This window comes from Pelophylax lessonae (genome assembly GCF_965119305.1).
Source record: "Pelophylax lessonae genome assembly, chromosome: 2".
Taxonomy (NCBI): Eukaryota; Metazoa; Chordata; class Amphibia; order Anura; family Ranidae; genus Pelophylax; species Pelophylax lessonae.
In genome coordinates, this window is record NC_138769.1 from 150,914,469 (window position 1) to 150,929,761 (window position 15,293).

Sequence of the window (15,293 nt, forward strand, 5' to 3'; positions counted from 1 at the left end):
ACACTGATGGGCACGGTGACACTGATGGGCACGGTTAAACTGGCTCACTGATGGGCACTGTGATGGGCACACTGATGGGCTCTGTGGGCACACTGATGAGCACACTTATGAGCACTGATGAGCGCTGTGGGCACACTGAGCACTGGGCACACTGATGAGCACTGGGCGGCACTGATGAGCACTGGGCGGCACTGATGAGCACTGGGCGGGCACTGATGGGCACACTGGTGGGCACTGGGCGGCACTGATGAGCACTGGGCGGCACTGATGAGCACTGGGCGGCACTGATGAGCACTGGGAGGCACTGATGGGCACACTGGTGGGCACTGGTGGGCACTGGGCACACTTATGAGCACTGGGCGGCACTGATGAGCACTGGGCGGCACTGATGAGCACTGGGCGGCACTGATGGGCACACTGGTGGGCACTGGGCACACTTATGAGCACTGGGCGGCACTGATGAGCACTGGGCGGCACTGATGAGCACTGGACGGCACTGATGAGCACTGGGCGGCACTGATGAGCACTGGACGGCACTGATGAGCACTGGGCGGCACTGTTGAGCACTGGACGGCACTGATCAGCACTGGGCGACACTGATGAGCACTGGGCGGGCACTGATGGGCACACTGGTGGGCACTGGGCGGCACTGATGAGCACTGGGCGGCAGTGATGAGCACTGGGCGGCACTGATGAGCACTGGGCAGGCACTGATGGGCACAGGTGGGCACACTGGTGGGCACTGGTGGGCACACTGGTGGGCACTGATGAGACTGGGCACACTGATGGCACACTGATGGCACACTGGTGGGCACAGGTGATCACTGGTGGGCACTTTTTTTGCACTTACGATCTCTCCTCTCCTCACACTGCAGTCTGTGTGTGAGGAGGGAGAGCTGGCAATGAGTGATGATCTCAAATGTTTACATTTGAGATCATCTCTCATTGGATGCCTCGATCGTGACGAATGGCCGCTGTGATTGGCCATTCGTCACGATCTGTGATTGGCTGTGTCCAAGGGACACGGCCAACACAGATTATCCCCGGTGCGCGCTCGCGGGAGCGCGCGGGGAGTCTGTTACTACCGAGGCAATGACAGATGATCTCATATGTTTACATATGAGATCATCTCTCATTGGATGCCTCGATCGTGACGAATGGCCGCTGTGATTGGCCATTCGTCTCGATCTGTGATTGGCTGTGTCCAAGGGACACGGCCAACACAGCTTCTGCCCGATGCGCGCTCGCGGGAGCGCGCGGCGGGCGTGTTTATGGGAGGCCGTTTAAAAACGGCCTCCCGAAAATTCAAGTCCGCGCTGCAGCCGTATATAGGCTGTAGCGCGGATGTGAGAAGGTTAAACAGCAGCCTGCAAAACCTTGCAGCCAAAAGAAGCATCCGAAGATGCCAAAACATCAACTTTGTAGAATTTTGTGAACGTATGCACAGACGACCAAGTCGCCGTTTTGCAAACTTGCATCACTTACGCCTGATGGCAAAAAGCCCAAGAGGCACTCAGCTCTCTAGTAGAATGCACCTTCACTGGGAAAGGAGGAACCTGACCCTTCAGTGAATAAGTGCGAAACACCATCTGCCTGATCCATCTGGATATGGTCGCAGCAGACGCAGCCAATCCCTTCGAGGTCCTTCGGTAAGGACAAAAAAGAGCGTCTGATTTCCTAAAAGACTCAGTGGCCTCCAGGTAAACCCTGATCGCCCGAACCACATCCAAAGAATGCAAGGCAATTTCCTTGGAATGCTTGGGCTTAGGACAAAGTGAGGGCAGCACAATGTCTTCATTTAGATGTAAATCAGAAACCACCTTAGGAAGAAAAGACTTATTTGGTCCGATTACCACTTTATCTCTGTGGACCACAAAATAAGGCGAGCGGCAAGACAATGCCGCCAATTTAGATACTCTGCTGGCAGAAGTGATAGCCACCAAAAAGGCAACCTTCTGAGACAAAGAAAGCAGAGGAATCTCTCGAATGTTCTCAAAAGGTGGCTTTCGAAGAACAGATAATACCAGATTTAGATCCCACGGAGATAGCGGGTGTGACGAGACCCTTGCTCGCTCGCTTCCGGTCTCCCGACACTCCTCTGTTTCTAGTCAGTCAGCAACATCTGATGGTTCGGTCAACCAAGGCTAGGAAGTCGACTTCCAGGAACATCTATCATCGTACGTGGAAATCGTACATTTCATGGTGTGAATCCTTGAAGGTACACCCTCGCTTATTTTCAGTAGCTAGGGTTTTGGCCTTTCTGCAAAAAGGAGTTGAACAGCATTTGGCTTTGGGCACTATCAAAGGCCAAGTGTCGGCTTTGGCTATATATTTTCAACGCCCAATAGCTACGCATGCTTTGATTCGTACCTTCATTCAGGTAGTGAGCCATATGGCTCCTCCGAGACGGTCCCCGCTGTGACAGTGCTCACCGTCACTGGAATTTAAGGACAGATGGGTGATGGTTTGAATTGCTTCAGATTTGTCAGCAAGGTCTCTGACCAGGAAATACAACTCCTAATGTGGTCATTCCAGGAAGTTCAATGAGGAGACGGACTGTCTAACCATGTTGCTTTTGTCTGAGGTGGATTTCCATTCACCTATTGTCGGGTGTGCTAACGAACCCACCTGCTGTCTGCTAAGGGATGTATTGACACTCAGAGTAATGTGTATTGGGGGCTTGTTAGGGACCCAATTGTTCTGTGTCTGGCTATTGTGTACATTGATTGCCCCCTGGGGCTTCTGTCTCATTACACATAACAGTCCTTCTACTCAAGTTATCTGACCAATCCCTGCTGACTCATTTTCAAGTCCTCATTTGCATGGCGAAAGGAGGACCTGAAGGGGAACTGCAGGTACTTTGCAATTGACCAATAGGAGGGTGGTTGTTGGGGGCAGGATGTTCCAAATTCTGTATAAAAGTGTGCTATGTTCTTCCAATAAATGGTCTTCCTGTTTGAACTTACATACAGCCTGCTTGGTGTTTGTTCTAATGGATTCCGGCAGTGTTGGGGTAGTTACTCAAAAAATGTAACTAGTTACTTCTGTAAATTGTAATGAGATTACTTTACTAATTACTGTATTTGAAAATTTGAATGTGAAAAGCGGAGCGAGCTGGAACAAAGCGTTCCGCCCGACAAAGGATGTCTTCCACTTCCAAGGCCGCAAGGAGACTTTTGGTGCCCTCTTGGTGAATGATGATAAGCCACGGCCGTGGCATGGTCCGATTGAATCCGCACTGGACAACCCTGCAGGTACTCGGTCCAGTGGACTAGGCAAAGCCGGATCGCTCTCAACTCCAGAACATTGATCGGTAACCTGGATTCCTCCAGGGACCAGACTCCTTGAGCAGACAACCTGCCGAGAACTCCCCCCCAACCGGACAGACTTGCATCCGTGGTGACAACTGTCCAATATATAGGGAGGAAGGATTTCCCTTGCTTGAGCATCAGGGGACCAAAGCCACCAGATCAGGGACTGCTTGGTCACCCGGCTCAGCTGGATCTGCATGTCCAGGGAGTTTGGATTCTTGTTTCATTTGAGAAGGATTTCCTTCTCGAGGATCCTTGTGTGGAATTGAGTGAAAGTGGACCGCCTCCAAGGATGACACCATCAGTCCCAGAACTCTCATACAGGTCCGAAAGGACAACCATTTGCTGGGACAGCAACAGCTGAACCACAGTCTGGAGTTTTTCCAGAGGAAGAAACACCCTGGCTGAGGACGAGTCCAAAGTCAGGCCCAGGTAGTCCAGTCTCATGGAAGGGACCAAGGACAACTTCTGAAGGTTCAGAATCCACCCAAACTCTTCCAGAGTTCTCAATGATTTTCAAATTTGTTTCCAGAAGCGTAGGAGACTCCGCCCGGAGAAGCAGATCGTCCAGGTAACCCAGGACCGATATCCCCTGCTGTCGCAACAGCACCAGGATCAGAGCCAACACCTTTGTGAAGACCAGAGGAGCAGAGGCGAGACTGAAGGGCAATGCCACAAACTGATAGTGATCCCCTCCCATGGCAAAACTGAGAAGCCGTTGGTGTCCTGCACAGATTGGGATGAGAAGGTAGGCATCTGATGTCTATGGAGGCCAGGAAATCCCCCTGATGTAGGGAGGCCACCACCGTGTGAACCAATTCCATCTTAAATGTTTGAGCTCGCATGAAGCAATTTGGTGCTTTCAGGTCCAGGATTGGATGCACCTTGCCTTCCTTCCAGGGAACCATGAACAGGTTTGAATAAAAGCCCTGAAAACCAGGGCTGTGGAGTCGGTAGATAAATGTTTTCCGGCTCCGACTCCTCAGTTTTTTGTACTTCCGACTCTGACTCCCCTGTATTAATATGCGAATGTATTTTATACATTCCTTGAAGGAAAGAAAGGCAACATACATGTCATTACCACATGACTACTGGCTGGAAAAGCCAACAGTCTACTGTATTGAATAGTTTAAGCAAGACAAATACAATGAAAACAACAAAGTTTGATTAATTATTTTTTTTAAATTAATCAATCAAGTGGCTGGATAGTAGCAGCAGCCATAAACATCAGGAACAGGAACTTTACCAGTTCAAAAATACAAACCACATTATTTGGTTGTTTTAGAACAAAAACAAAGCTTATCTATATGAACCAAAAACAAAATCTGTAAAACCTAGAAATGGTTTATATTAATCTTGAAATGTAGTTATAGGCTTAGCAAATGCAAATCAATTCAATGTAGAGTTCTAAGGAACAGAATTGCCTCTGCCAGATCCTCTTTCATAGAGGCTCTTAAGTCAGACTTATTTTTAGGGCTGAAAATAATCTTTCGACACTGACTTGGGTGGGTGGCATTGCAGTAACTATTCTGGCCACATCACTAACGATCTCTGGATAAACAAGGATGGCTTCTTCAACAGTAAGTTTTGATGAGCGATCATACTTTTCAACTTCTTTTAGTACTTTAAACTCCTGCTGGAATTTTTTTATTTGGACATTTACTGGTTCTGTAACGCTTAGCAACTTCCATTTTGTCTAAGAAGGAATCAAAGTCTAATTCTTTGTTTGAAGAAGATGATCCTGAGTTACCACTATTGCTTAAAAGAACTTCATCCTGTGGAGGTATTTCAGGTCGTAATCCCTTCATGCGAACTGCTACATCATAGAGGGCCTTTTTCCCAGTAGCAGTCTGTTCACTGTTCAACAAAAGTCGGCTCATTGGGTCGACAAATAGCCGCTAACAAGATTTCATTTTCCAGCAAAAGACTCTCTCTTTTCATCATTGAAGATGCAATGCCCTCAGCTATTAACCCTCCATTTTTGTTTAGGCGATATAACAGGCTCTTCCATTCCAAGAGGAATTTACCCAGGGTTAGATCGTCACATTGCAACCTCTTGGTGACAGTGAAGGGGTGAGAAAGAAGGTTCTCCAGCTCTTTTGTTTGTGTCCACTGGCTTTCAGTTAATGCAAGATTTTCATTGTCCATTTCTTCTATGAAGTCTTTAAGTTCAAGCAAACCCTTCACCATTAAATAAGTGCTGCCCCAGCGAGTTGTTTGATCCAAAATGGCTCCTTTTCCTGCATGTCTTTTCGAAAATGCATCTGTTTTTTGGGGCTCTGGCTGCAACAGTTACTTGCCGTAATTTGCCAATTAGTGTAGCTGCATGGCCATCTTTTAATCCATCTCTAATGGCAAGTTGCAGTGTATGAACAGCACATCGCATATGATGAATAGTAGCAAGCTTCAATGCTTCTTCAACAAAATTGTCTAAAAAAATGTCAGCATTCTCTTCAGTTTCTAAACTTTCTCCAATACTTGCAGAGCTGTCTTCCTCTAACTCTAATATCTGTTTGTTACCTTCTTCATCTGCATTCATCTTCTCAATTGTGCTCAACATGTTAGAAGCGTTATCTGTCACAACACAATACCTGTTCCTTTGTAATTTCAAAATCTTCTAGAACACCCTCCACTAACTTCTGAAGGTAATCACTGGTGTGATGTACCTGAGTGTCCTTTAATCCGAGGGTCCGTGTTATTGTTTTGTTATTTTCATCCACAAATCTAACATTAATAGCAAAATAATTGACTCTGTGACGTGTGCATGCATCCATTTTAAGGAAGACAAAACGTCCTTTCAGAACTTTCTGTAGTTCTTCCTTTTTACATTTGGCCTCCTCAATTATAAGTTTCCTTATACTAAGTCATTAATTATAACTTTTTGTGAATTGGGACATTTAAACTTGCTTTTTTAAATTCCAATCTAAATTTAGTAGGAGTCGGAGTATTGTTTGCAGACTCCAGGTACCCAAAATTTCCTCCGACTCCGGCTCCACAGCCCTGCTGAAAACGTTCTGCACACAGAACTGGAACTATTACCCCCTGTTGTACCAGGTCGTGAACTGCTCTAGAGAGCGCCAGAAAGCGATCAGGGGACAGTCACACATTGGAAGGGATAAACTTCACTGGAGGGACAGATCGAAACTCAATCTTGTAACCAGACCGTATGACCTCCTGAACCCATTTTTTATGGTATAGCCACAGGTCCGGAAACCAGCAAAGACGCCCCCCCCCCCCCCAGACGATGTCCTTGAAAAGGCAGATCAGTCAAGGCCTTCTTTGAAGTCTGACCTGCAGACCAGCACTTCAGCCAAAGTATATGCCGGAGGACCACTGCCGAAACCGGCAGTCGGCCCAATATAGGAGCAGTGTCCAGAGCGGCATCGCAAAAAAATTGGAGCCCTTGCATCAACTGGTCCAACAGCTCCTCAAAGGCAGGAGGGAGACGTTTTCCCTCCAAGTCATGGCGTAGTAACTTAGTCCATTCAGTAAATGTTTGCGTGACAAGGGCTGTAAACACCGGTCTCAGTGTAGACCCCGCCAGGGAGTACATATTGTGGGCCACATATTGAGGGTCCATCGTAGGTGGCACAGTCCACTTCTTTATCAGGGACTCCTCAAAAGGGTAGTGTCTAGCAATCTGCTTAGGCACCCCAGAGGAACGCTTTGGGCGGTCCCATTCTTTGAGTATGGTGTCAAAATATGAGGGAAAAGGAAAAACCTTTGCCACTCTGAATGGCTTGTGAGTGCCAAACGTAACCTGCACCTCAACCGCAGTCGTAGCTGCGTCTTCCATTTTTAGGGTCTCATGCACAGAAACGAGTGCGTCCACCAGCGCCTTATCTTGCATGGCAATGGAGGTAGAAATGTCATCCTCACTATCAGAGGAGACAGGGCGCGAGGTAGCAGACCCGGCAGGGAGACCTGCGTCTGCGGTGGCTGAATCAGACTCAGATCCTGAGACATCAGATGAGGCAGGGCTAAGCAGAGGGTGTTTCTTAGCATCTCGCCCTTTAAAGGCCACCTCTACCCGGAACACAAATGCTTCCAGGACTGCTGAAATTGCATCTGTAGACAGCTGGGGTCCAGAGGGCCCTGCGGCCTCCCCAAGGGGGTCAGGTGGGGACACAAGATCTGTAGGGTCCATGTTGCATCAGGGGAACCCATCAGCAAAGGCCCCCTGGAGGCTAGGCAAGCGCACTGGAGACCCCCAGCAGAGAGAGATCCCCAGACCCACTGTACCCAGATGCAGCAGGAGGCCCAGAATGTCTGCACAGCACGTCAGCAGCAGCTCGATCCAAAAAAGGAAGGATCTGAGAAACAGCGCAGGGTATAGGGAGGGGCTCCACCCACAAAAAAAAAAACGCCTCCAGGAACTCCAATTTTGATTCCTATAGAGAGAATCAACGCAAAATGGCTGTGCCGGGTGTACAAAGATGGCCACCGACCTCCTCAGCACGAGGCTACAAGAAAATGGCGACCTGCAGAGCATCCGAGGACCCTCGTGGGGACCCCCAGACTCCAAAACAAGATTGATTGGCAAGTAGGCCCTGGAGGAACAGGTATAGACCCGCCCGCATTATTGTTCATCTGGCACCGCACCCCCTGCCTCCACATCCGGCCTGGAGCATGATCCCAGCCCCCGGGAGTAGGCCCAATAGCCCCCAGTGTGAGGAGGGGGGGCAGGTAGAAGAGGGTGTGTGACAGGACAGAGGGGAAACCTGGGAATGTGAGGGTCTGAACGTCCCAGGGAGGGGCCCGCATCCACCCCAAAATCCACCGGGGGAGAAGGGGGGCAACATTTACTCACCTCCTGGCAGAACCCCTCTCCGCTGAAGTGGGGGGCGGTCGGCCAAATAGGAACGCTGCGACTCGGGCCTAGACCCGGCTGTATGCGACCTGGTGAGACATTTAACTCGCGGGGCCAGTCCCCGTCCAGTGGGACTAGGACGTGGCCGACCCAGCGCGAAGATAAGGTCTGAGCGCGCTCGCTGGCTGGTTGGGGTAACCACTGGAACTATTCATCCAGTCTGTCGCCCAGATCTGGCATAGTTGCTTGTAGATCTCATAGGAAATAAATCCAGGTAATAAGCTATCTAAAAAAAAACTTTGCCAGGACCAGAGATCCCAGCAAGGAACTAGGTCCTTACTCCTAACTAGGCAGATTAAAACTGACATCCTATGCAGGAAGAGAGAGACTATACCCCCTGGGACTGCCCATAGGCGTAGCCAGAACTTTTTTTTTGCCTAGTGTCCTGCTCCTGTAGGGGGCAGTATAACCCTACTGATATGCATCAGAAACTGCATCCATTAATGAACGATAGAGAGATTAAAATTTTTTGAGATGCACCTGTATGTTTTTAAACCATAATCCAAAATTGAGTTTGAGAGAAATCACATAACTAATGTGAATTGTAAGACTTGGTTCACACAAATGCATTTTTTCATGCTTTTTTCAGAAATGCAGGACATTTTTAACATGGGTTCCCATGGAACACATTCACATCAATACATTTTTGTGCATCTGCATTCTTTTTGAAAGGGTCAGGGACTTTTTTTTTAAACACAAAATGCTTCTTTTTTGTTTCAATAGACTTCAATGGAGAAGCAGCAGAAAAGCATGTAGCACATTTTTAGCACGTTTTGCATTACTTAAAGCGGAGTTCCACCCATTTTTAATACGTTGGATTACATAGATGTATGTAATCCCCTTTAAAACGACTTTTACCAATGGAAACTTTTTTTTTTTTTGCTAGTAAATACCTTATTTTCTCGTTTATTCCTCCTCTCCTCACTTCCGGGTCTGATCGGCGATGACATCATTCGGCGATTCGCAGTGTGTGCTGGGATGTATTCCATACTAGAAATCTCGCAGTATTACCCAGGAGCTGAGCTGTACTGAGCCGTGACCTGCCCCGCCTCCTCTCAGTGAGTTGTACTGTATGCATTGTATTCAGCCCATGCTCTGCCCTGCCCCGCCTCCTCTCAGTGAGCGAGGACTAAAAGCATTATATCCTCACTGAGCTCACTAAGAGGAGGTGGGGCGGAGGCGGGGCAGGTCACGGCTCAGTACAGCTCAGCTCCTGGGTAATACTGCGAGATTTCTAGCATGGAATACATCCCAGCACACACTGCGAATCGCCGAATGACGTCATCGCCGATCGGACCCGGAAGTGAGGAGAGGAGGAATAAACGAGAAAATAAGGTATTTACTAGCAAAATAAAAAAAAGTTTCCATTGGTAAAAGTCGTTTTAAAGGGGATTACATACATCTAAAGTTACGAAAATGGGTGGAACTCCACTTTAACCACTTTAAGACCAGGCTTATTTTTGACAATTGGTATTCACAAGCTAAAATAAGTTTTTTTTTTTGCTGGAAAACTACTTAGAATCCCCAAACATTGTATATTTGTTTTTGGCAGAGACCCTAGAGAATAAAATGGAGATCGTTGCAATATTTTTTATCCAACCGTATTTGCGCAGCGGTCTTCCAAACGCAATTTTTTTGGAAAAAATTCACTTTTTTAAATTAAAAAATAAGAAAAAAAAAAACGTAAAGTTAGCCCAATTCTTTTCCATAATGTGAAAGATAATGTTACGCCAAGTAAAAAGATACCCAACATGTCATGCTTTAAAATTTAACACGCTGGCAGAATGGCGACAAACTTGGTACTTAAAATCCCCTTAGGTGACATTTTAAAAATGTCTACAGGTTACTAGCTTAGAGTTACAGAGGAGGTCTAGGGCTCAAATTATTGCTCTTGCTCTAACGATCGCAGTGATACTGCACATGTGTGGTTTGAACACTTTACATATGTGGGCGGGACTTCCGTATGCGTTCGCTTCTGTGCGCGAGCTGACGGGGACAGGGCGCTTTGATTTTTTTTTTCCTATTTATTTTTACACAGTTTTAAAAAAAATAAAATAAAACATTTTGATCATTTTTATTCCTATTACAAGGAATGTAAACATCCCTTGTAATAAAAATAGGCATGACAGGTCCTCTTTATTGTGAGATCTGGGGTCAAAAAGACCTCAGACCTCACAACTACACTAAAAAAGAAAAAATAAATAAAAATCAGCCCTTTAAACCGGTTGCTAGGCAACAATGTTTGACGTCTCTCCGGTCCTCCAAGACCATAGAGTCGAGTGAGGGCCATCTTGCCCTCACTCGACTTCCTGTCTCAGAGGATCCGGGACCGGATCGTTTTCCCAGCTGCCGGCGGGTCTGGTACGTGGGGAAAACGGCCGGGACGCGGCGGGAGGGGGGCACCTCTTCCGCTGCACCGTAAGGGTGATCCCGTGGCGAATCCGTCACTGGGACCACCCTTATCTGAAAGCCAATCGCCAGCAGTTTTAAAAAATACAGGGGTTATGGCAGCTATCTGCTGCCATAACCCCGGTATTTAGCGTCAAAGGACCAAACGTAATACTGCGGCGGGCGGTTGGTAAGTGGTTAATCTGCCAAACAAATTGGGCAAAGAAAAAAAGAATCAAAAACGAAAAACGCATCAGAAATGCGTGTCTGAAAACGTGGAAAGCACAGCAAAAAGCACTGCTGAAACGCTCAAAAGCAACATGCATTAGGTGTGATTCAAGCGTTATGGCTGGAGCTCCATGAGTGTAAACCAACTCATAAATTACATATGGGAGTTTGGTATATCCCCCCTAAATAATGTTATGGACACTACTAACGTTTTGAAGGTATGCTGAACCATCTGGCACCAAGCAGTCAGTAGCAGATCCCTTATTTTCTGTAAGTTACGAGGCGAGTTCTTCATGGATTGTACTTGTTTTTCCAGTGCATCCTACAGATGCTCAATGTATTGAGATCTGAAGATTTTGTAGGCCAAGCCAACATTTCAAATTCGTTGTGTTCCTCAAACCATTCTTGAACCATTTATACAGTTTGGCAGGGTGCATTATCCTGCGGAAAATTGCCATTGCCATCAGGAAAACAATTTTTGTAAGAATGTAAAATTCTTTTCTCTGAGTCCTCTGACAGTCGTCGCCCACTCATACAGTCTTCACTTATTGGTATTGTCCTTATCCATAGGGGTAAACTAGGCAAAATATTTTTGTTAAAATCATACATAAAAGCATTTGCATGTACACACCCACAGGGGGCTGTCACTCTGGACCATACCCTCATGCTAGCAGCATTCTCAACTCATTTTGGTAGCAAGCAGTATATAGATCTAACAACCCCAAAAGTGGGGTGGGGGCGGTGACTGTCAGAGGACTCAGAGAAAAGAATTTTACGGCAAGTTCTTACAAAAATTCTGTTTTCTCTTACGTCCTCTGACAGTCGCCGTCCACTCATACAGTCTTCACTTATGGGACGTCCCAAAGCAGTGTAGACTTGAGGGGTGGGAAACGCAACACCCAGGTCAGAGAAGGAACCTTATCGCCAAGATAAGGGTAAAAAACACTGCGTAACAGGAAGCTCAACAGGAGCAACAAAACCCAGGAAAGCAAAAAACCAAGGGGTCAATCCCCCAACAGGAAAGGACAGACGCAAAACTAACGTCCCCCTAAAGTACAGCCGCACTCAGAGCTGTGCGGCCAAAGGAGGCATCGGCCGACGCCAAAACATCAAGTTTGCAAAACATGGTAAAGGTATGCACGGCCTATCAAGTCGCTGCTTGAACACCTGGGACACCGACGCCTGATGGCGAAAAAACCCAAGACACACTCACCGCCCTGGTAGAGTGTGCCGGGACAGGGAAAGGTGGAACCTGTTCCCCAAGCGAATAGGCCAGTACAATCGTCTGCCTGATCCATTTAGAAATGGTTGCCGCAGACGCAGCCGTACCCTTCCGAGGTCCCTTAGGAAGGACAAAGAGAATCCGACATTCTGAAGGATTCAGTAGACCAGGTAGACCCTGATCACCCTGACAACATCCAAGGAATGCAAGGCAAACTCCTTAGGGTGCTTAGGCTTCACACGCAGCAAAGGCAAAACAATATCCTCAATGAGATGGAAGGCAGAAACCACCTTAGGAAGGAAGGATTGATAAGGTCGCAAAACCACCTTGTCCCTAAGGGGCGCTGGAAAAGAATAGCGGATATCTGACCATTAATAATGGGCAGCGCCAAACGCTGATCCACACCGGATTGCCGGAAGGTTAACACCCTCGCCACCGAAAAGGAGCGAGGATGGAAACCCGGAGATTCACATCAAGCAAAATGAGCCTTCTAGGTATGATAATAAATCTTACCAGAAGAGGCCTTCCTAGCCTTCAGGAGGGCAGGAATGACCGCCGACAAGAGACCTCGATCCCTCAGGACCTGGCTTTCAACAGCCACGCCCTCAAAGTCAGCGACCGTAAAGCAGGATGGAAGATTGGCCCCTGCAACAGCAGATCGTCTCGTGAGGGGAGCCGTCAAGGAGTCTCGACGACCAGTTGCATGATGTTCGCGTACCAGGACCGCGCGGCCAGTCAGGAGTCACTAGGAACACCTGCTTTTGGTACCGAGGCCAACCTGCGAAGGAACCGGGACAACAATTGAATCGGAGGAAAGGCATAGATCAGACGATACGGATTCCACGGCACCACCAACGCGTCTGAGGCGCCTGCCCGAGGATCGCGAGTTCTTGCCACGAACCTTTCCACCTCATTGTTGAGACGAGACACGAACAGATCCACGTCCGGGGATCCTCCCCATCATGCACACAGCATCTGAAAACACCTCCGGGCGTAGGGACCATTCCCCTTGGTCCAGGGTCTGGCGGCTCAGATAGTTGGCTTGCCAGTTCTCCACACCCGGAATGTGAACTGCCGAAAGTGCCAAGACCCGCATCTCGGCCCATGACAGAATCTCGGCCACTTCCTTGGCCGTCCGGGCACTCCTGGTGCTCCCTTGGTGATTGATGCATGCCACCGCAGTGGCATTGTCCGTCTGCACGCGCACAGGGCGGTCCTGCAGACGACCCGACCAATGCAACAAACATAGGTCGATCGCTCTTAGTTCCAACACATTGAAGAGCAGAGAAAATTCCTCTTCCGACCAAGTGCCCTGGGCAGACAAAGTGCCCAGAATATCGCCCCAGCCCGACAGGCTGGCATCCGTGGCGATCACCGTCCATGGAATTGTTTCATTTGAATTTGATTGGTTTGAAATGGTATCGCCTCGAAGGTGGACACCATCAACCCCAGGACCCTCATGCAGGTCCTGAGTGACGAGGAATGTTGTCCCCAAGGGACCTGACCCTGCTCTGTAGAGTCTGGAGTTATACCTCCGGCAGGAAGACATTTGCTTGAGCAGAGTCCAGAACGATCCCCAGGTAGGGGAGCCAGACAGAAGGGGACAACATTGACTTCTGGAAGTTGAAGGTCCACCCAAACTCCAGGAGTATCTGAACCGTGACAGCCAGATCGCGTACCAAGGTCGCACTGGAACTCGACCTTAACAGGAAATTGTCCAGATATCCCAGGATTGCAATCCCCTGCGCCCACAACAGGGCCAGGACAGGAGCCAAGATTTTTGGTAACCACCCTTGGGGCCGAAGCGGGGCCAAAGCGAGACCAAATGGCAACGCCACAAACTGATAGTGCTCCTGCAATCTCAAATCGGAGGTACCTCTGATGACCCTCGTAAATGGGGATGTGTAAATACGCATCCATGAGGTCGACGGACGCCAGGAAATCTCTCGTACTCAGAGAGGCCCCCACCGATCGAATAGATTCCATGCGGAATTTCTGAACTCGCACAAAGCGGTTCACAACTTCAAGTCCGGAATCGGACGTACCTTGCCCTCCTTTCTGGGCACCGTGAACAGATTAGAGTAAAAACCCCGACATTTTGTCCCGATGAGGCACTGGGACAATCACCCCCTGGGCGAGGAGATCCTGCACCGCCCGATATAGATCGAGGAGACGATCTGGGGTTCAATGAAGATTTGAGGGGAAGAATCTGTCTGGCGTATCGAAAGTTGATCTTGCACCCCGATCGGGTGCAGCCAAGATTCGGGAAAACAGCGCAGACGTCCCCCCCCACCCCTGAAGCGGGTGAGGGCGCCCCATCAGTTGGAGGCGGACTGGAACACACGTTAGGGCGGGCAGCTTTCGGCTTGCCCGCCCAGGACTTCTGCAGACCCCTCGGGCCCTTGAAGGGTTTGCCCTTGTCTAGTGCCCTAAAGGCACAAAAGACCCCTGGTTGGAAGGGAAAGGAAGGGCCCCGCTTACCATGGAAGAATTTACCCTTTGCCGCTTGGGGTAGAAGAGTCTCTCACCCCCAGTGACCCCTTAACCAACACATCCAGGGATCCCCCAAAAAGTCTGTTCCCCGCATAAGGGATGTCAGCCACCATCCCTTAGGACAACAGGTCAGCCGACAGGTTTTTTAAAACACACAATGCGATGGATGTGCACCGCGCATGCAGACAAACGTGAGACCAGAGGGGCCTCATCCCAGGTCGTGTCACACTGGTATAGTACAGCATGATAAACCTGTTACATCATGGCCATCATAGCAGGGGGAGCAGAATCCGCCTGCATGGTGCGTTGAATAACTTTAATCCACTCCAGCACAGCCCAAGAGACCAGATCTGAAGCGAACCCGGGTTTCAGCAAGGAACTCGCCACCATATAGCAGCGATGGGTAATAGACTCCCCCATCTGTACGCCGGGTCCCTAAACACCGGGCATTAGAGTGGCCTTATTCAACCTGGACATAGTGTGGTCCACCTCAGGGGCCACAGTCCAGCACGAATCCGTGGGAGATGCGAAGGGATAACGGTACTCAAACCACCTAGGGACCACAAAGTTGCGCTTTAGATTGCGCCAATGTTCATTCACCATTGCATGAAATTCGGCGTGACAGGGAAAAAAACCTGAACTGATTTCCGGGTTCTGCGGGTCCCAAAGGATGACCACGTACCCTGCTGGTGGGTCACATCCTCCAAATGCAGCGTTTCTGTGACAGAACTAATGAGCGCAGCCATAGCAGCGCTATCTCTGGCAGCCCTGGCGGGGGAAA

At 48.8% G+C, this 15,293-nt stretch overlaps 1 pseudogene across 1 annotated transcript; it reads right to left on the reverse strand.

Moving 5' to 3' along the window:
- Positions 1–4,518: 4,518 nt before the first annotated feature.
- Positions 4,519–14,932, reverse strand: LOC309548001 (annotated as a pseudogene). Its single transcript has 2 exons — positions 14,772–14,932; positions 4,519–6,170 (listed from the first exon to the last, which is right to left on the reverse strand). The product of its transcript is annotated as an uncharacterized misc_RNA (transcript).
- Positions 14,933–15,293: the final 361 nt, after the last annotated feature.